A 22,229-nucleotide genomic window follows, 5' to 3' on the forward strand; every position below is an offset into this window, starting at 1 on the left:
TGCTCACAATATATAAAGTTTAAAAACTTCATTAAATGGGTGTTTGATTTATTTAATGCCATCACCATGATTAACTATTGCTTTCCTTCAAAGATGGAATCCTTCTACAGGATTTGACACTTTTCATATTCATTCTTTATTTAATTACAGGAAATCATTCTGCTAATGAAATAATAATCCTGTTTCCCAGTCAATGATGAGGACATGTGATGGGAAAGAGTGAGGAAGTTAAGAAGAAGAGTTTTCCATTTGACATTAAAGTATTTTACTTTTTTCAATTTTTTAAAAATATGTTATTTATAAATCAGACAAATACAAAAAGATACAACTCTTATTACATGTTCTGTGTCAATTTCACTGAAATTCAATTAATTAATGCATCAAGTCCTTCGATTTTTTATTTGTGTCCCCTCCCAGGGATGCACCATTCTGATTGGGTTGAAATCTAATGGCTTATTCTTTGCAGGGAACAAAATTATGAGTTGCTGTGTAATGCATCTTCTATTGTGCAAAACATTGCAGTCCATTGGACGGTGAGAGCATCCTCCGCATTTTGGGCGGTGGCAGATCTCTCTATTAACCAGCAGTGGCAGTGCTAGTCATTGATTCATACTAATTATTATTCATTTTACAGGATCCACTGATTGTGTATGTGTTGTAATGTATTTTTATATGTGCTTTGGGTTTAAAGCAAGAACTTAAGTCTTTAGGCTATACCGCCATAGTCTCCACAGGGTAAGAGCTCACCCTGGTGGCAAGATTTATTGTTATAACTGCTTTCTAATGTACGCTGTCTGTGTTTACTGTGGAAAAATTATCCTCTCAGATAATTTTTTCATGGGGGGAGGTGAGTGTGGCAACCCCCTCTCTGGTTTGGCCACTAGATGTCACTAAGTCCCGGAATAGAATACTCTAACATGAGCCATCCATCCCCTATCAGCTCCTTACACATGGAGGGCTGGGATTGGATGCCTCAATTCTATAGCCCAACCATTTTAGAACTCTTTGGGATCAGTAAGAATGTTTACATTTTACACTCTGGTGAGGCATCCCAGCTTCACCCAGATGGAGTTTCTTTTAGAAGTGATACCCCATCATGCACTCCCTGCCAGAGGGTCCTTCTCCTATTAATTTACAGAGGGATAGATTTTTATGCCTGATACCCTTTTGGGACTAAAGGGCTCTCACCAGGAGACCAAACACCTGTGAGTCTACTCTAAACTTAGGTGGGCAAGCACCAATGATGGATCCTGCTGAGAGACACAGTGACGGCAGAAGATGTATCCAGTTTAACTTTTGAAGTATATTTTTGAACTTGAACAGAGTGGGAAGGCTTTTGGATTCCCCCCTCCCCACTGGGATTTCAGTGCTGAGAACTAGCCTGATTCCACTTGATTTTTCCCCATGAGACGTTCCCCCCAGAGTCAACAAGCAAGGATGGAAGAATAGCATCAGGAGACACCAACTGGATCTGCACACTATAGGACCAGGACAGGCTGGGTATCTGAGGAGAAGATGCCCTAAGGTAGAATTTTTTGCTGTGAAGTTGGAGACCTCTCCAATAGGATTCCCAGATAGCTACTGAGTGAGCTTTGCGCATTAAATATCACAATGGGGCTCCACCGAAAGGTCTGAATAAAGAATTCCTACCTTCAGAGGAAAAACATTCATGTACCATCAGTCATATGTAACTTCACTCTTATGGATAAGTGGATTTAATTTAATTTTTCTAATCAGTAAACTTTATTGTAACAACCAGATCCTGGTCCTGTCTGATTAATCATAGCCTCTCATCTACATTATGTAAACACACTGGGGTAGATTTTAATAAAGTACACCCGCACATACTTTTGTTCGCACACCAGGCGCGAACAAGAGTATGACGGATTTTAATAGATACACGCGTAGCCACTTGTATCCTTTAAAATCCGGGGTCGGTGCTCAAGGCTGTGCAAAATCGGCAGCCTGTGCGTGCCAAGCCACGCAGCCTGCCTCTGTTCCCTCCAAGGCCGCTCCGAAATTGGAGCGGCCTCAGAGGGAACTTTCCTTCCACCCCCCCACCCCCCCACACCTTCCCCTCCCTTCCCTTCCCCTACCTCACCCACCCAAGGCAGGTGTAACTTGCGCGCGCCAGCTGTGCGATTCCCTGGCCCGGGAGCAGTTTCGGAGGCCTCGGCCATGCCCCCGAAACACCCCTGGGCTGGAAACACGCCTGCAGCCCCACCCCCGGATGACACGCTGCCACGACATGCCCACCCCTCAGGAAAGCCCCGGGACTTACGTGCATCCCGGGGCTTGCGCGCGCCGCTGAGCCTATTCAACATAGGCTCAGCACGCGCAGGGGGAACTTGGGTCAGGTTTTCGGGGGTACGCGCGTATCTTACGCACGTACCCCTTTGAAAATCTTCCCCACTGTGTAGCAAGACACCATGATCCGGACACAAGCAAATGTTCGCCTCCATAAAAAGAATCCCCCCCAGGATTAAGAGTCAAGTATGGGAGTAAATTTGCTAGCCAGAGCAGCCCCAAAGAAAAATAAATTTGTTTGTGTGCCCCTGGGATTAAAATCCTGCTAAGGGTTACATAAAGGATATTTTTTAATCTGAAGACTGCACTTTGAATGTTATTGTTCATGTAAAAGCTGTTATTATAAAAGCATAGGGCTGGATTTTCAAAAGGCTATTTTAAAAAGGCCCTGCGACATGCGTAAAGCCCCGGGACGTGTTTATGTCCCGGGGCTTGCAAAAAGGGGCGGGGATGGGGTGGGGCATGGGCGGTCCAGGGCGGGGCGAGGAGGAGGCGGGGCCAGAGGCCTAGATCACACGCCGGCTGTCGGCCGGTGCGCGCAACATACCTCAGACCCAGGACCGGGTAACGCATGCACATGTAGGCTACGCTCGCTTCTTTTAAAATCTACCCCAGTATTCTTGATTGTGTGTGTGGAAAGACCGGGGAGGGGGGAGAGGAAAACAAGGCAATAAGGTTCACCTAGGGTACCTAATACCCTTGCACTGGCCATGGACTCCAGGAGAAGGGGTGAAGATTCAGTGGGGGGGGGGGGGGGGGGGGGAGTGTCAGTTTTTAAAGTTTAGATCACTGGAGGGAGCTGAGCCTTTATTTGGTAGGACCGGGACAGAGACTGAATGAATGGAAGGGCCAGCACAGTAATTGTTTGCACAGGGCAGGGAAAAAGCTATCACCAGGCCTGCCCAATAGCAGCACTGTGGTACAGGAAACTCAGGTTTGATTTCTTGGCTCAGGTTCCTGATCCGTGGGTGAGCCAAGCCTGGGAATGTTGCAGAGGTAATATTCACAGATCCTGGGAGCAGGAGAGTCTTAACTTTCATGCTGGAAAAATATCTGCTAGCTGATCTTAGAAATTGTTCCAGGTGGTAAATGGAGCTGCAGTCTGTTCTCCTGACCTAAGATTATTGCCAAACTGGAAGGTGGGGGGAGGGGGGGCAAGCAGGAGGCCATATAATGGAGAAAACCCTCCACAGCATCTATGATTATAGGTTCAGGGCACACCACAGGCTGCCTGAACTGGAAAGTCCAAAATGAGCAGTAGTGAAGCTGCTGAGAAAGGAACATGATAATTAAAAAAAAACAAAAAAAAAAACTAAACTAAAGCATGCATTTTTTTTTTTTTTTTTGCTCCATGGGAGTTTGTGAGCAAATGTATTTTGCATTTTTTCAGGGGGGCGTACATGTGACAGCAGATTATTACCAGGGATGGGAACACAGAGTTCTGAACCTTGTGTACAAAACAGTAGGGATTTCCCTTAGAAGAAAATTGCATTTATTAACCACTGCTAAATTTCAAAAGTCCATATGGCAAGTAATAACAATAGCCATCCTGCATCAATTAAACATTCTGTTGTTAAACTCTTAGAATAGAAATTCTTGAATCCACCCCCTTGCAATTTCCATAATCCCATGGGTTCATCCATATTTCTCAAAAGTGTCACAAATGCTATGTTTTTATTTAATTGCTGAATGTATCCCAGTAAATGAGAAAAAAAAGCTAACATCATGCCAGTACATTTACTGAGAAATTGCCTGCTAATTCACTATCTTGTATAAATGGATGGGAGAGGGGTAAGGTGACAGGGGGCATTTGTCAGTGTGATTATTGTGGGTTAAAGCCACTGATCCTTAGATGTAATGATTGTAGTTAGAAGTACAAAAGAACATAGTAGATGGTAGTAGAAAAAGACCAAGTGCAACTGACCTGTCTGGTCTACATGACTGCTTGTTAAATATCTCTCCTTATTCAGGAGAAAGTTTTCCAATCCTTATCATTTGTGCTCTATCGACTTGGGCAGGTGAGCATACAAGTTCTGCCACTTAGTTCTCACCCAGCATCCCTCTTTCTCCCTGTCTAACTTCAAAGCGTTCTAAATATTTAAATAACTATCAATACCAGCTTAGCCAAAGCCCAAACATCTGGCTTCCTATCTCCTCTAGCATTGCTGCCAGACAGAGCCAGCAACATGAGCATTTCTAGTGATAACCATAGTATACTACCTGTCTCCCAGATAGACTCAGTTGCTAGGTGAAATCTATCATCACAGCCCAGCTGAGCTATTTCCTCAATTTTCAGCCTCCAGATTCCCTATATAGCCTGCCAGACAGACCCAAAAACATAAGCATCTGCATTTCAGTCAAGATTTCTAGTTATTTCCATAACCATAAAAAGATCCCCTACTTAATCCAACACCTAGCTCTTTTCCCTTCTGAAAGTACTGGAAAAATCATTAGGGATGGGTTGTCGTTTTTGACGAAATAGACAAGTGCCACAAAATTGTCTATTTTGTCTCATTTCGGGGGACTCAGAAAACAAAGGAAAAATCCTCGAAATTTTGTTGTAAATCCATATTTTCGAGTTACTGCACGGAAATGCTGTAAATGAGCAGTAACTGATGTACCTCGCAGTAGGAGAAAGTACATGTTCAGCAGGTGCATTTTTAAATTCGCCAGTCCCTGTTTTTATTTAACTTTAATACTGGCATGCGGATTCACATAAGCGTGCATATGCCGGCTCGCATCCAGAGACACATCCATTTTATAACATACGCGTGTATGTGCGCATGGTATAAAATAGCCTGGCCGCGTCTACGTGTGCACATCATTTTAAATGGATACACGCAGATTCAGGTTAAAATCCTGGGACGCTCATGTCTCGCCCATGCCCCTGGTGCTATTGGGCAGCCCGTCACATGGTAGAGGCAAAGGGAGACTGGCGCCATTTTGAAAAATGGTATGGCCCATCCATTGCCCTTAGCCCGTGACAGGGGCTGCCCAATAGCTCCAGTAGGCCCTGTCACAAGTTAAGGGCAAAGGGCAGCCGGCACCACTTTGAATGAGGGTAGCCACCAGCCCGGGAGCAGGAAAACGCTCCTGGACACCCCCCCCCCCCCCCCACTAGACCACAAGGTGTTTTTGGTTAGTACTGGGAAGGTTGGGGGGGGGGGGGGGTCGGAAGTCCGCTGGTTGGGGAGCTCTAATTTTTATTTTTATTTTTTTAAACAAAACGGCACACTGAAATAAAAAACAACAATCAGAGAGTGGACCCGAAATAGCCCACCCCCGTAACGAAAATGAAACACGCACGACATATTTCAAGGTTCTCACCCCCTGAAAATCATGCTTCATCCCACTCAGCAAGTCTGTCCTCAGCTTTGACTGCAGCAGTATGGGAATCACACTTACGATGGCTTGAGCCTGCTGTTTGTTTAGGTTAGGAACATAACTTGCCAACCCCTTCGCCCCTGTGTGTGTGTGTATGGAGAATGGGAAAGGAAGGCATACTCCGTAAAGTCAGTAACTAAAGGAAAAAAAAGATTCTGACACTATCCTTTGCCCTACACGTCTCCCCTTCAGCTCTTCTCTCCTGGGACCTTAGCTTTGAAATTTAAGGAAGAGAGGTCCCTACTGTAATGTATGGTCCCATTGGGATCCCTACTAAGGTGTAGGCCTGTAGAAAGGCTGAGCATTTATAAAAGGAGAGAGGAATATACCGCCTAAGTGACAGCACCCCCTTGTGATGATGCTGCTGTTGCAATGATTGTTTCCTGTGTCTATATAAGATAACCCCTAGAGGAGATGTGAATTATTTTTTGTTGTGTTTTTTATAGTCTAAAGGAGAGGAGTGGGTTTTTTTTGTCTCTTCCCTTTTTCCTGGAGAAATTCTAGGCCCAATTTAGTGTGACATGAATACGAGAAGGTTTAAGGGACTCTTTGATTTCACTTTCTAAGGCTAGAAGAGATTCTTTATTTTGGATCTTCAGTTAAAAATAAGCTTTTTACACCCTCCTGTTTTTTTTGTTTTTTTTGGAGGGGGGGGGGATTTGTTCATTTCCCATATGATTCACTCAGCTTGAAAGAGTCCATCTCCACATGGCAAAAATCTTGGAGAAGTTGAGGATACTCATCCAGTATCCATCAGAAGCAAAGGAAGCGAGAGGAGCAGTAACATCCAAAAGGTGCTTACTCATAGACTATTATCTCTGTATCGGCAAGGAGGTACCTTGCCGATACAGAGAAGAAACAGAAGAAAGGAAGTAAAGAAAAGGATCCAGCCCAAGCTACAGGATTATTCAAGTACCCTTGAAAAGAAACTCTGAAGTGGAGGGAGTGTCCATTGTACAGAGTCCTGATAGTCCCTAAATTCCAGTTGGAATAGCTGTTATAGCCCCTACATTTCAGAAAGGTATAAAGGGGACCCAGCAACAGAAAAAAGGGACCACACAATTGCCAATACAAGTATTTATTTCTGGATTGTTGATTTATTCAAGGAAAAATGTATTCTGTGTCATATCCATTTTATTTGCAAGTGCTTCAATAAAGACTTTATGCTGGAATATCAATTAACTTGTAACTAATCTGGCTGTTAGATCCCTCACCCCCACACCCCCTGCCAGCAGGGACCCTCACAGGGCCAGGCTTGGACCCACTCTGGCCCCCCACCTTGAAGGTTGCATGACTCAGCAAGGCCAGGCCTAAAAGAAGAACTCCCACTCACATGATACTCCCCAGCTCTGTGTGGAGTCTCCTCTCTCTGCCTTTGATCTCTTGCCTTTGGTGTATTGACACTCTTGCTTCAGTGGCTAAGGTGGCAAAGGTAGTGAATGAGTTTTCTGTTGTTACTGAGTGAGTCATTATTTGATGGTGCAAAAAGTGAGGCTTAACAGGCTGATGCAATATAGACTTGCTAAAAATGTGCGTCCAAACTGGGCGCACATTATTTTAATGCGCACACAATCACCTCTCCTGGGCGCCATTTTTAAAGATGGCTCCGGCCGTCCATTACTCCTACCATGTGACGGGGTCAGCCAATGGCACGGATATCCTGTCACAGGCTAAGGGCAAAGAGCCATCGACGCCATTTTGTTTACTGGCAGCTGACGATCCGAGAGCGGGAGATTGCTCCCGGGACCCCCACTGGACCACCAGGTACTTTAAAAAAGTTTGGGAGGGGGTCAGGTGGGTGGGGGATTAGAATTAAATTTAAAGGGTCGGGGTGTTTTTTTTTTCCGGCACGACACAGCCAATTAAAATGGGTAAAAACCTCGGGAACGAAGATTTCCCATGGTTTTTATCTGAACCAGATACCGGAAACGAGTCCGGTACCGATTCACATCCCTACTGAGCACACTTTATTGCATCGGCCTGTAAGAAAGGAAAATGTTGCTCTTCTTTCTGCTGGATTTTTCTAAAAAAAATAACCAAAGATGAAACCCATCCAGACAGTCTCCCGGGGTAGAGAGGCAAGACAGATGTTTGAAAAGAAATATAATCACATGCAATCAAATATAGATTTTAGACCTTAGTTATCGATTTATTGCAACAAATTTCAATGAACTAACAGCAGTTTGTGAAAATGTTGTATTTGCACTGTGAATTTCCACAACCAACTGTTATGAACTCTGCCCGCGGGTCCCCCTGCGAGCAGGCTCACTTACCCACGCTGTGTCTTCTTTGCCGACGCGGCAGGATGCTGCCGTCAGCCTGCCCACGCAGCCCGGGGCTGCCCTGGAGTTTCCTCTTCACCGCGGTCGGAGCCGCGGCCTTTGCTGCCTTCTCACGAGCCTGGACTGCCCCCAATGCTGTCTTCTTCTTCGCGGCGCTAGGCTGCAAGCCCCGGTGCCAGCCGGCGGCTGGAGCCGTCCCCGGGGCTCCCCGTCTGCCCTCAACCTCAGGCCAGGCCTGCTGCTCCGTGCTGCTTGCAGCAGGTCCGAAAGGGCTCGGAATGGTTGGAGGACCATTCAACTTCCAACATCCTTGGATGTTGGCCTTGGGAGCTTGCTGGCCTGGCGGAGGGTAGACCGTCAGCCATGCGGAGCCACCGTCAACCCTTGGCTCGGTCCTGAAGGTCTGGGTCAGGCTGAGGCCCATGGGCACACTAAACACCCCGTTCTCAACAGAATGCAAGGCCTTTCGAGGCCATATACTCAACACCAACACAATATCTTTCTCTCTTTTATAGTTATCAATAACCCTGAAGTGAACTGGTTCTCCCAACTATATATTGGGGGGGGGGGGGGGGGGCTGGTCAATATTCAAAAGCCATTTAGACAGATAACAGGAAAGTTATCCATCTAAATGACTGAGCCACATAAATAAAAGGCTTAGCCAGCTAAATTCTGCTACCATGTGGAATTTCCTTTTCACTTCTGGTTGATACATTAATGAATTTGGCGTTAGGAAACAATGATGTAGAAAAAAAATGTATATCTATTATTTGTATTGGACAATACCAAATCCATGTTTTTTCTGTTACAAACTGTGGATCTAGTTTGTATTTTTGAAAATTAAAAAGAATTAAAAAAAAAAAACCCCACCAAGGGGAAGATTTTAAAAGGTACACGCGCGGCGTACATTTGTGCATGCTACCCGGCACGCACAAATGTACGCCCGATTTTATAACATGCGCGTCCATTGTCATTACTGGCAGACGGCCGGTTATGAAAACCGATGCCAAGTTTACAGGCATCTGTTTTTGTAACCGGAAGCCGCCGCAGGTTCGTGTTAGCAAGGAGGCGCTAGGGGGCCCCTAGTGCCTTCTTGCTAGCAGGACCCCCTAATCTGCATATAGCATGGCACCCCCCTTAAGGACACCATGCGCGCGTTAAGAAAGCGGGCGCTGACTTTTCAGCGCCTGCTTTCCCCGTATTTTTTTGTATCGGCCCCAATTTGTTTTAATAAGGATTAAAACATTTGTCCATACTTGGGATCTTTTGCTTTCCAGTCACCCTGAGATTGTCATAGATTGGGGGAGAGGGGACGCTCCAACTTTATCCTTTCTCAGACATATTTACTCATGTTCATTCTCTTATACACTCCCCTTCCCATACACACACACCCATACTCTCACACGCACTCCCTCTCCCTCATGCACATACTTACAAATTATGCATGTTTGTGACACATAGGTGCTCACACATATACATGTTCATTCTCTCTCACATGCATGCACACACACACACACACAAGGCTCTTCCTTTCTCACACGCACATAGGGTCTCGCTCTCTCGCACACACAAACACTTGCACACACACACATACACAGAGGCTCTCAATCTTAGGCCTCCCCATTTCTTTGGGCCATTTGGGCATTGGATCTGTCACAGCTTTGCTGGGTCTCTCTTCATGCTGCAGCAGTAAAGGTCATGCTGGTGGTGTCCAGGGTGACTGCCCAGTACGTCCAACCCAATGGCCGACATTGCTTATTCACCAGTCACTGTCATTCCACTGCCAAACCAGTCTCTCTCGTCACTGTCACGTCCTCCACCCTGATCAGTCTCTCTCATGAGTCACTACTATCACCCCGTCCCCCAGACTAGTCTCTCTTCTCACCAGTCATTGTTTCCCCCTTCCTCTAAAGCAGTCTCTTTTTCACCAGTCACTATGAACTCCCCCCCCCCCCCCAAGACCAGTTTCTTTCAGTCACTGTCTTCCCGCCCCCTCTACCCCACCTTTCCAGGAGCCACTGCATATTCAATAGCTTCCAGCAAGTGTCACAGCAGGCAAGGCTGCAACTGAAGAGCAGGGCCTGCAGCCTGCATATTCAATGCCTTCTAGACCCCCCCCCCCCGTGGTGTAGATGAACACGAAGAATCGTTTGAGTTCATCATTGTGTCCCTGACTGGACAGACTTGGCACTTTGAGGCCTCTGTGTATGAGGAGAGAGAGCTGTGGGTCCAAGCTATTGAAAGCCAGATATTTGCAAGTTTACAGTCCTGTGAAAGCTCCAAGAATAAGGTATGTTAGCTATCACCATGCCTTCATTCATCAAGTTGCCCCATATGTTCAACCAAGCATTCTCCTAACCCAATTATCCTACTACAAACATCCTACTACCAATTATCCTACTACAAATCCCTACGGAATTCTCCTAACCCAATTATCCTATTACAAATCCCTACGGAAGACCCTTCCCCTTGACATTTCCACAACATCCTTCCAACACTAATAATCCATTCGTATTAGCTCTCTCCCATTGAACATCATGACAGTTGACTTTAGACCTCACCAAGACAGTCCCAGCGACTTTACAAACTGTTCCTCCAAGTTCTTTGTATATAAATTGTATTCTCCCTGTTCATTGTAAGTTATTATCCAAGTTGCACTCACCCTGTTCTATGTAAGACATTATTCTTTATATTGTCATTGTTAATTGTTGAAATGTGAACCGAAGTGATTAGTAACTTTGTTACCTGAACTGCGGTATATAAAACTGTTAAATAAAATAAATAAATAAAATAGATCTGCTGCTCTGCTATCTGCCCTAAGCAAATCTTATAGCCTTGCACTCCTCCCCCACCTTCCTCCCACATGCACACAATTAAAAATTATGAATTTATAACAGATTTTACATGGAAAAAGGACATTCAAATTACAATTTTCTGAGGTAAAAATATCGCAACATGTATATTATATTTACATGCACTGTAGTGATGCCAATCAGAAATCCCTGCAAAAAAGACACTTGGAACTCATATGGCATTAGGTGTATTATAATGCATATTGGGTGTGGGCTTGACCCTCAGAAACTATGAGTAAACTGAATTACAGATTCAATATAGTAAACCTCCTATACCAAAATAGCATTAACTGCCAGCATTTAAACAACCCTACCTATGAAAATGGCAACACTGGAAATATGAATACATCATTGAATGTGCATCGCACATCTTATCTTTGCCCCATCGGTCATTTTTTTCAATTTTTAGTGATGCAATATTTAAGGTGATTATGTCATCTCTTATAATGTATATTCTTATTCACAAAGTAATTACGCCACTTAACTTGTGAGCTTGCATTATTCACGTAGTTAGCCCAAAGAACTGATAAGTCAACGTCCATTCCAAACGGGAATAGCCATTGGGGCTCCCCTAGGGCTAGGTGCGCGCATGTTATAAAATCAGGCATAGATTTGTGCGCGCTGAGTTGCGTGCACAAATCTACGCCCGCGTGTAGGTACGAAAATCTGGCCCTCCTTGTGTATCCACGAGGTCTTATTGACACTTCGCTAGCTATTTGTGCAAAAGAAATAATAATTTAATTTCCCTACCATAGCTAAATCACAGAGGAATTCAGTGAAGTAGTATGAGTTCGAAGAAAACAATTCCCTCACACACACTTTTCTTTCTGGTTATAGCAGCTGGCACATTCACTCACTTTGCCTTAACTGCTGAGGAAGATGGTTATATGAAGATACTTAGAGTTTGTAAATGTTCCTCTCAGGTGCTCTATTAGTAATAGAACTCTGTTACCACCAGCTCTCTATCCTGAATCTGCTCACACTTTCTCTGCAGCTATACCTCAGTATCTTAATTACTGTCAGAATTCAGTTTCTGTATACTCTCTCTCTCCCTCCAAAGATTAGTCTCCAACTCACAGCAGAACTTGTTGTTCAATTATCCTAGGACAGGTAACTCTCTGAGATAATACCATCTGATAACAACTAATTTTGAAAGTCTATACAGATTACCTTCAAAAGGAAGTCAGACCTTAGAAGTAAAATTTAAGACCCACGTGCGTGCATATATGTATGCGCATTTGTCGGTGTGCGCCCACGAGCGCGCCAATTTTATAACATACGCACATACATGTACGTATATGCACGCGTGTTGTAAAATCGGCATCCATGCATATACGTGCACACAATTTTATATTGATGTGCGCATATGCCTGCAAATGCCGTCTAGAGCACATAAGTGGGGGGGGGGGGGGAATTTTAGTAGGTATGTGTGGCGAATGCGATACAATAGGCCTTTTTATCAGTTCACTCCCAGTTCACCCCAGTAAAGGAGAGGACTTCCTAAACCACCTAACTAACTTGCCTCTCTTGTAGCCTATTAGCCCCAAGCCTTAAAACCCCGCTGACTAGCCACATTTTTTAACACAACTTACACGCTGCCCATAGCAGAAGTAAAGTTGCATGGTAGAGGACCTCGACGCATGCTTGGGCGCATAACTACTTATGTGCTGACTTTATGGAGCAGTCCCAGCCCACCCATGTCCTGCCCACGCCCTGCCCAGTCCACGTCCACACCACACTTTTTTCAGAAAAAATTTTTTATGCGCATCAGGAGATACATGTGTGGCTGCAGACCTTTTAAAATCTGCGTGGCATGCGTGGGTCTGAGACACGCACTTATCTCCCGGTTTTGTCACGCGCAAACCTTTGAAAATCAAGCAGTTAGGTTTTAAACCAAGGTTATTTTACTTTATCTAAATATCCTGCTTCTGCGTAGGGATGTAATGATACCAGTTCCCAGATACCTTCCAGTCTTACCCTGATTTTCTGATCCTCAGGTTTAAGGAAGTAATCGAACAGTAACTGTGAGTAACAATTATTTCCCTTGTGGTACTCTCTTTCCAGGGAAGATTTTAATTTAATTCTCACAGCTGTGAGATATTTGAGTACAAGTTACAGCTTGATTTTCATCAGTAATGATAATGAGAGTCTATGTCATGAATTGGTTGAATTCCAATCTCATTTTCACTCATTCAATCGCTATTCTGTCACTGCTAACTTCTAAACTCGCATGTCAACCACACTTTACGCATTTAACTGAACTATCCTGAACCTGTTCCTTAACATCAATTCATTAGAACATACTTTTGCTAAAATTATTCTCATTCACACTATCTCTCACACAGAGTAATATGCCTGTCCTCTCTGTGCTTATTTTTGTATTTTATGGCACTTTAGCGCAGTCTCTGATGGGATAAAAATATCACACCTTCTGCTCTCTCACTTGTTCAAACACCAGACTGACTGGATTCTTAATTGTCACCCTTCAGCGTGATCAATACTCTGATGATAACATCAGCTTAAGTACTTCCTAAAGATTCTTTGGGGAAAGTTTTAATATGGCTTTATCACAGGAGTACCCACTTCTATTAAATTATTGGGATAGACATTTAGGGATTTTTGAGCAACTTGAGGAGCAAATTGAATGTCCATATTAATTAATTAGGTAGAGATGCAGATGTATACTTCCACCTGCCTTCTTACCTCAGGCCCTCACCTTCCTTTAAGAACAGAACATAAGATATTAGGGATGTGCAGCAGGGACGGATTCGTCCCATTCGGTATTCATATTCATGGGGTGCCAAATCTGTTGCATCCGTTCTTGGGGGTCCCCGATCCGTTCATTAGTTAGTTATGCCAACACGTACTGAAACAACAACAACAACAAAAAATAAGGTAGATAGGGTTAGTTTAGGGGTCGGGAAGGAGAGGGGAAAAGGGAGGAAGGGAGGTAGGGGTATAGGAAAGTTCCTTCCCAGTCCGCTTCTTAATTCAAAGGCCCGATTGCATCACCATGTGTACTTTACAAAATTCCCACCCTGTGTGCACGACGAGTTGTGACCTGTCACGCAAGCACGCGGATATCGCATTTTATAACGAGTGTGGTGATGCGCGCATGTTATAAAATCAGTGTGCGCATGTGCCGGGAACTGCGTGCATATGGACGCATGCGCGCGGGTTTTAAAATCAACCCCTATATTGGCTACCCATCAAATTTAGAGTCCAATACAAATTGGCCTCCCTGATTTATCATGTTTTTCCAGAAGACCCTGATGCTGGGTCAGTACTGGGTCAGTACTGTGCTACAATTATACAAACCATCGTGAACTTTGATGTCTGCAAATAATTTTTATAAATATTGTTCATCAGACATGCTCATTTAGAGTTTACCAGGGACAGAGCTTTCTCGATTGCAGGTACAGTGTTGTGGAACTCTCCACCCATGCAGATTAGGACTACTGATAGCTACAGTACATTTCAGAAACTGCTAGAAACATACCTAAGAGCTGTTTGAAGAATAATGGTTTAGTTTTGTTTTTCATGTGTGCATGACATGGTATAATTTCCTTTTTATGTTATATTTTCTTCTGTAATATTTTGTCTTTTATTATGTTTTTATTATTATGTAATCTACCTTGAATCTTGTGTGGAAAGTGCAGAATATAAATTTGGAATAAATGCTAAATGATAATGTATTTTAAAAAGTTTGGACAAGTTCCTAGAAGAAATGTCCATTAACCATTATTAAGGTGGAGTTGCTGAAATCCACTGTTTAGTCCTTGGATAAACAGCTTGGATCTCTCTACCGCTTCGGATCCTGGCAGGCACTTGTGACCTGGATCGGCCACTGTTGGAAACAGGATACTGGGCCTGATGGACCTTTTGTCTGACCCAGTATGGCAAGCCTTGTGTTTATGTATTCATGTCCCAAAAAAAACCCCCATCCCATCCCTTTAAATTTGATTAACTACAACCCCCCACCCTCCTGTGTCCCCCCCAAGACTTACCAAAAGTCCCTGGTGGTCCAGTGGGGATCCTGGCGTGATCTCCTGCACTCGGGCTGTCGGCTACCGGTATTCAAAATGGTGCCAATAGCCTTTACCCTTACTATGTCACAGGGGCTACTGGTGCCATTGGTCGGCCCCTGTCACATGGTAAGAGCACAAGATAGCGCCGGCCGCCCATTGCTCCTACAATGTGACAGGGGCTGACCAATGGCATCTGTAGCCCCTGTGACATAGTGAGGGCAAAGGCTATCGGCGCCTCTGAGTGCAGGAGATCATATCAGGACCCCCGCTGGACCACCAGGGTCTTTTGGTAAGTCTTGGGGAGTCAGGAGGGTGGGGGGTTTATTCGTTAGATATGTTGTATTCGTGGGGGTTTGCCATACGTTTCGTGACCCCATGAATACAACAAATAGGGACATATACGTTGCGGATTGCCAATACGTCGAAAACGAATGCACACCCCTATAAGATATTATATCCTAGATCAGACCAAGGGTCCATCAAGTGCAGTATCCTGTTTCCAATAGTGGCCAATCAAAGTCACAAGTACCTGGCAAGTCCCCAATCATTAGATAATTACTGTAATAGCAGTTTATGGATTTTTCCTCTAGGAACTTATCCAAACCTTTTTTAAACCCATTTACACTAACTGCTATAACCACATCCTCTGGCAATGAATTCCAGAGCTTAATTATATGCTGAGTGAAAAATAATTTTCTTCAATGTGTTTTAAATGAGCTACTTGCTAACTTCATTTAGTGCCTCTGGTCCTTCAATGATATGAGAGATTAAATAAATGATTTATATTAATTTGTTCAAGTCCTTTCATGATTGTGTAGACTTCTATCATATCCCCCCCTCAGTTGTCTCTTCTCCAAACTAAACAGCCCTAACTTTTTTAGCCTTGGCTCATAGGAAAGCCGTTCCATACCCCTTATCATTTTGGATACTCTTCTCTGCACTTTCTCAAGAACAACTATATCTTTTTTTTAAATGCGGCGACCAGAACTGCACGCAGTATTCAAGATGCGGTCTCACCATGGAGCGATATAGAGGCATTATGACATCCATCATTTTATTTGCCATTCCTATCATGATGGCAAAAAGGTTGAGAACCACTGCTATCAACTATATTTACAATATATTAGATTTCTCCCCTTGCCTAACTCAAGAAAGCATTACTTAGCGATTCTTATAGAAAATTATTAGAAAGCACCTCGCCGAACTATTGTATGGAGGCAGCAGAATAAAAGAATTTTAAAATAAATAAATAAGCACCTGTTCCAGTTCAGTTCCCTGGGGCACTCCAGAATTTACTGTCCTCAGTTGAGAAAACTGACCATTTAGTTCTACATTCTGTTTCCTGTCTTTTAACCAATTTGCAATCCACAACAGTGGCATAGGCACAGTGGCATAGCCATGGCCCACCCACTTTGGACTCAGGCCCATCATTCTCAGCCGCCATACATTGAAAGAGGATGGCTGCTGCTGTTCCTATCCCATGGCAACCATAAAAGGAGAGAGCAATTTCAGGATCCTTCCTGCAATGATTGATGAGGACTACAACATGGTCAATAATTCCCATCCACAGTGGACGAAGAAGGAGATGGCCACCACAGACCTCTTCCCACAGCAACCGAAGGAGAGAACTGCTGCAGATGCCATCCCATGGTGGATGAAGAAGGGGTCTGCCGGTGGCTAAAGAAGAGACCCTGTATGTATGTGTATGTGTGAGTGGGAGTCTCTATGTGTGTATGTGTGTCAGCCTGAGAGAGTGATAGCCAGTGTGTATATGTGCGAATAGGAGCCAATGTGTGTCTGAAAGACACTGAGAATGAGTGCCTGTGAGTGAGGAAGTCTGAGAGAGTGAAATCCTCTGTGTGTGTGTGAATCTGAAAGAATGAGAACCTATGTGTTGGGGGGAGCCTGAGAACCTGTGTGTGTATATATGTGTGAGTCTGAGAGAATGAGAGCCTATGTGTGTGTGTGTGTGTGTGTGTGTGAGCCTGAGAGAGTGAAAGCCTGTGAGTATGTGTGTGGGGGATCCTATGTGTATGTGGCAACCTGAGAAAGTGTGTGAGCCTGAAAGAGTGAGAGCCTGTGTGTGTGAGTGTGTGTGTGTGTATGTGTTTGAGCCTGAGATAGTGAGAGCATGTAGGTGTATGTGCAAGTGAGATCCTGCTTATGTGTATCTGTGAATAGGAGCCGATGTGTGTGGGAGCCTGAGAGAGTGAAAGCCTGTTTGTGAGTATGTGTGTGTGTGTGTGTGTGTGTGTGTGTGTGTGAGGCTAAGAGAATGAGACCCTGTGCATGTGTATTAGTTTGAGCCTGAGAGTGAGAACTTGTATATATCTGTGTGTGTGGGAGGGGGGGGGCATGAGATAGTGAGAGCCTGTGTGTGATGTGTGAATGGGAGCTAATGTAAGCTGCAAAATCCTGAGAAAGTGAGATTTTGTATATGTATGTGTATATGTGTGCGAGCCTGAGAGAGTGAGAGCATGTGTATTGTGTATGTATGTGCAAGTGGGTGCCTGTTTATGTGTTTCTGTGAATAGAAGCCAATGTGTGTGGGAGCCTGAGATAGTAAGCACATGTGTGTGTGGGAGCCTCAGAAACTGAGAGCCTGTATGGCTGTGTGCATGAATGTGTATGTGAGTCTGAGAAAGTGAAAGCCTGTTTGTGTGTGTTTGTGTCTTTGAATCTATGTGGGAGTCCAAAAGAGTGAGAGCATGTTTGTGTGTGTGTGTGTGTGTGTGTGTGTGTGTGTGTGTGTGAGCCAGAGAAAATAAGAGCCTGTGTGTGTGTGTGTGTGTGTAAGTGAGAGAGAGAGAGCTTGAAAGAGTGAAAGCCTGTTTGTGTGTGCACGGGATAGACTGAGAGAGTGAAAGTGTGTGTGAGTATATTTGAGTGGGAGCCTGTGTGTATGTGTGTTGTCAATGGGATCCTATGTGTGAATGTGCTTGTGAGCTTGAGAGAGTGAACACCTGTATGTGTGAGAGTCTGAGAGAGTGAGAGCCTCTGTTTATGTGTACAGGAGCCTGAGAGAGTGAAAGCCTCTATGTATATGTGTGGGTGAGAAAGAGTGAGACCGTGTGTGTTTGTGTGTCTGTGTCTGTATTTTTGAGTCTGAGAGTGAGAGCCTGTATGTGTGTGTATATGTGGGAGACTGAGAGAGTAAGAGCTCATATGTATGTATATGTGTGAATGGGATCTGTTTGTGTGTATATGGTGATCGGGATCCAATATGTGTGTGTGGTAACCTGAGAGATTGAGAGTCTGTGTGTGTGTGTGTGTGTGTGTGTGTAAGCCTGAGAGAGTAAGAGCCTGTTTGTGTATGTGTGTGTGTGTATGTGGGAGCCTAAGAGATTGAGAGCCTCTATGTGTATCTGGGAGCTTGATAGAGTGAGATCATGTGTGTGTGTATGTGTGCGTATGTGAGTGGAAACCTATGAGCATATGTTTGTGTGTGTTGTATATGTGTATGTGTGAACTTGATTTTACCATAGGAAAGTCCTGCAGAATGAATCTGATTAATTTTTTTGATTGGATAACTACAGAATTGGATCAAGGAAAAGCACTCAATGTGGCTTACTTTGATTTCAGCAAGACTTTTGATATGGTCCCACAGAGGAAGCTCATAAATAAAATGAGAAGCCTGGGAGTGGGTCCCAAAGTGATGGAATGGATTACAAATTGGCTGACTGCCAGACATCAGCAAATAGTGGTAAATGGAGCCTATTCTGAAGAAAGAAGAGTGATAAGTGGAGTTCCTCAAGGATCAGTTCTGGGACAGGTTCTGACCAATATCTTTGTAAGTGATAATGCAAAGGGACTAGAATGTAAATTTTGTCTTTTTGTGGATGACACAAAGATCAGTAACAGAGTGGACACACATGAAGGAGTAGAGAAAATGAGAAGTGACCTTGGAAAGCTCAAGAAGTGGTCAAAGATTTGGGATTCATTGACAAAAAGTGCAGAGTCATGCATTTAGGGTGCGACAATCTGAAGAAGTTGTATTTGTTGGGGGCCGAAAGACTGATGAGCACGTATTGGGAGAGAGACGTCAGGGTTATAGTGTCTGAAGATCTAAACAGGGTGAAGCAATGTGACAAGTAGCTAAGGCTAGAGAGATACTGGGCTGCATCAATAGAGGCATAACCAGCAGGAAGAAGTAAGTGATAATGCCTCTGTACAGATCCATGGTGAGGTCTCACCTGGAATACTGTAGTCAGCTCTGAAGAGCTTATCACAAAAACCATAAGGACAGAATGGAAGTTGTCTAGAGAAAGGCAACCAAAATGGTGTGAGAACTGTACAGAAAGCCACCGCAATATGTATACCCTGGAACAGAGAAGAGACAGGGGAGATATGTTACAGACTTTCAAATACCTGTAAGGAATTAATGATGTGCAAAAATCAAATATTTTCTGATGGAAAGAAAGCTGTAGAACGGTCATTGTTGCGAGTGGAGGGGTGGACCCTTAGGCCGGCCTGACGGAGTGAAGAGGTGGAAGAAGAAGTGCACTCCATGGAGAACAGCAAGCCAGGAGGTGAATACAGACAGGCGTTGAGCAGGAGTCTTCACCCTGGAAGCCCAGATCCCCCCGGGAGGAGCCCGTGAGGACCCGAGCCGCTGGGACTTAGGTGACTAGTGTGAAGAGAAGACTTCACCCCTGGAGACCCGAGGTCCCCCTGGGAGGAGCCCATGAGGACCCAGGCTGTTGGGACTTAGGCGAGAAGAGGAAGCAATCTGAAGTCGAGGCAGGCGGCAAGCAAAGGAGACCGGGAACAGGCAGGAGTCAGGAATCAGAGAATCAATACCAAGAACTGAAGGAGATCTGGAACTGGAACCGAAGCAGGAACTGGAAAGAAGCACAAGCAGGTCCAGGAACTAACAGGCAAGAGACAGCCGAGCACAGCAACTAACTTCCAGCAAGGAACTTCGTTGCAAGGCGTCTGACTGAAGCAGACGCTGGCTTTAAATAGTCGCACTGAGGGGCGGTCCGTGGTCCGGCGGGAAAAGCCCTTTAAATTGGGCTTCTTCATGCGCACGTGCCTAAGAAGGGAGGAGCTGGATTTGGAGGCCTGGCGGCGTCTCCCTTGTGGAGACACCGCCGCAAAACAGGCGGAACAGGCCCAAACTCCTGCAGACCGTCTCCCCGGCCTGCCGACCTGGACCGCGGCGGTCCGAGTTGCGGATCCCGCCAAGGAAGCCCCGTGGAGAGAGGTAAGGACCCGGTCGCAGAACCTGCGACCGGGACCGCAACAGTCATGACATGAAACTCCTAAAGGGAAGTCTCAGGAACAAGGTCAGGAAATATTTCTTCATGGAACGGGTAGGGAATGCATGGAATGCCCTCCTGGGTGGTGAAGGGCAGTAATGGAATTAAAAAAAGGGTCTTTTCTATTACACCTAAAGTTTACGTTTCTGCTTGGGGGTAGCCTGCATAGAGCGGCAGTTGCTTCTACTTTTTACAGAAGGCTTGGGGTATGCTGCACGGAGTGGCAGTTGTTACTACCCAGAAAACTTGCTGGGCAGACTAGATGGACCATTTTGGTCTTTATCTGCCATCATTCACTATGTTGCTATGTTACTGTGTCTTCAAGCTTTCACAGTTTCTGTGAGATCTATAATTTCTCCAGACTATGGGCCTGATTTTCACAAGGATTTACTTGTGTAACTGTAACTACTATTGTAGAAATTTCAAAAGCCATTTACGTGCATAAAATGCACTTAACGAAGGTAAATCATATGGATAATTCAATGGCATATATTGTAGCAAATTTCAAAAGCCCACTTACACGGTTAAAGTGCTCTTACACATGTAAAACCCATTTGTATGCATGTAAATGCTTTTGAAAACTGGGCCCTATGTCCTCAGGCTCATATGGTTTTACTATCTATCAGACCTATAACCTCTTCAAATCATACTCTCAATCCTTTATAGTGCCTTTGTCTATCTGAATTATAGCTGTGAGCCAGTGCTAGTTCAATGACATTTATGGTATTTCTATAATAGGTTTATTGACTTCCATGTCACATGTTATGGTTTGGCTTATAGAATGACTGCTCTTTAATATAATTTTTATTCTTCCTGATAATTCTTGGTGAATTTGTTCTTTTAGTATAGTTATTACTGTAAAAAAATGTTAATCAAAACTTTGCTTTACCAGATATTATGCCAACGAAACAGTAAATTCATTTTTGTGGACAGATCCCAATCCTACATTTTATTGCACCCAACATAAATTATCTTCTGTAAATAAGTCTTTGCCAAGGCAATGATCTTCACAAACAGCAACATAAATGGTCAACTCTAAAATGTTTTGCCATGTATTCATTTAAAATGTCTTGATTGCTTTCTCTTTATAGCCTTGTCCCATAGAAGCCTTTAGGGAGCCCAGTGTTCCATTCCATAGCTATGACTTAGATTCAGAATCCCTTCAGATTTGCTTTCTTGAGCCAGTTGTTGTTGGAGTAAACAAGTAATTATAACCACTGTATCCGTTTCCCATTAACATGACAGCGGGGGTGGGCGACAGGGTAAGAAATGGCGCAGAGGGGTGGTCTTTTTTTTTTCCCTCTGACCTGACTCAACATAGATGACCTCAAATGAATCATGTCACACTTTGGAATGTTTCCTGACAGAAGTTTCATTATGATCTTTCTAACTCAGGAGTGGAAATACCTCTGTTTGGCTCAAGTATTGGACAATGGCTACTCTGTCTTTGGTATCAAAAAGGATTTCCTTGGCTGATATGGGGGTGTCTTTTGCCACTCTGACTCTATTTTTCTTTCCCTAGACCATAATACATAGCACCAAATCCCTGCTAGCTGCTTGAATTATTGCTTAGGGCAAAGTTATACACTTTGTGCCTAGACTGTGCTAAGAGAGGGTGGATATAGTTCTGTGTTACAAGGGCTCTTTCAATAGCTGAGAAGATCAGTGTTAATATGACTAACAGCTAACATTAGTTCTCCACCAGCATATATGATAATACAAATACTTTTTATTAAGTAATCACTTGTTCAGTGCTTGTCAGAGACACTCTCAAGAAAAACACTTCTACTACACAATACAATTTTTTTAGATACTGCTTCCCTCAATTTGGATAGCCTATCTTTGTTGACAAAATACACTAATCCACAAGTAGCGAAACTATATAAAAAGTTCTTCTAAATTGTGGCTCAGTGGTAGTACAATACTGCCATTCGGAGGACCTGAGTTTTATTTCCAGGTCAGGATTTCTTCTCCCACAGCTGGCTGGTGATGCTAAGGGAAGCAGTGTTAACAGCCCAGGGGCGGGGAGGGAAAGAGAGAAAGATTCCCAGTCATTGTGTAACAGTGACATCTAGTGGCTGGATTTAGGGCCTTTGATTGCAAGGTTCCACAAGC

The sequence above is a fragment of the Rhinatrema bivittatum genome, chromosome 8 (genome assembly GCF_901001135.1).
Source record: "Rhinatrema bivittatum chromosome 8, aRhiBiv1.1, whole genome shotgun sequence".
Lineage (NCBI taxonomy): Eukaryota > Metazoa > Chordata > Amphibia > Gymnophiona > Rhinatrematidae > Rhinatrema > Rhinatrema bivittatum.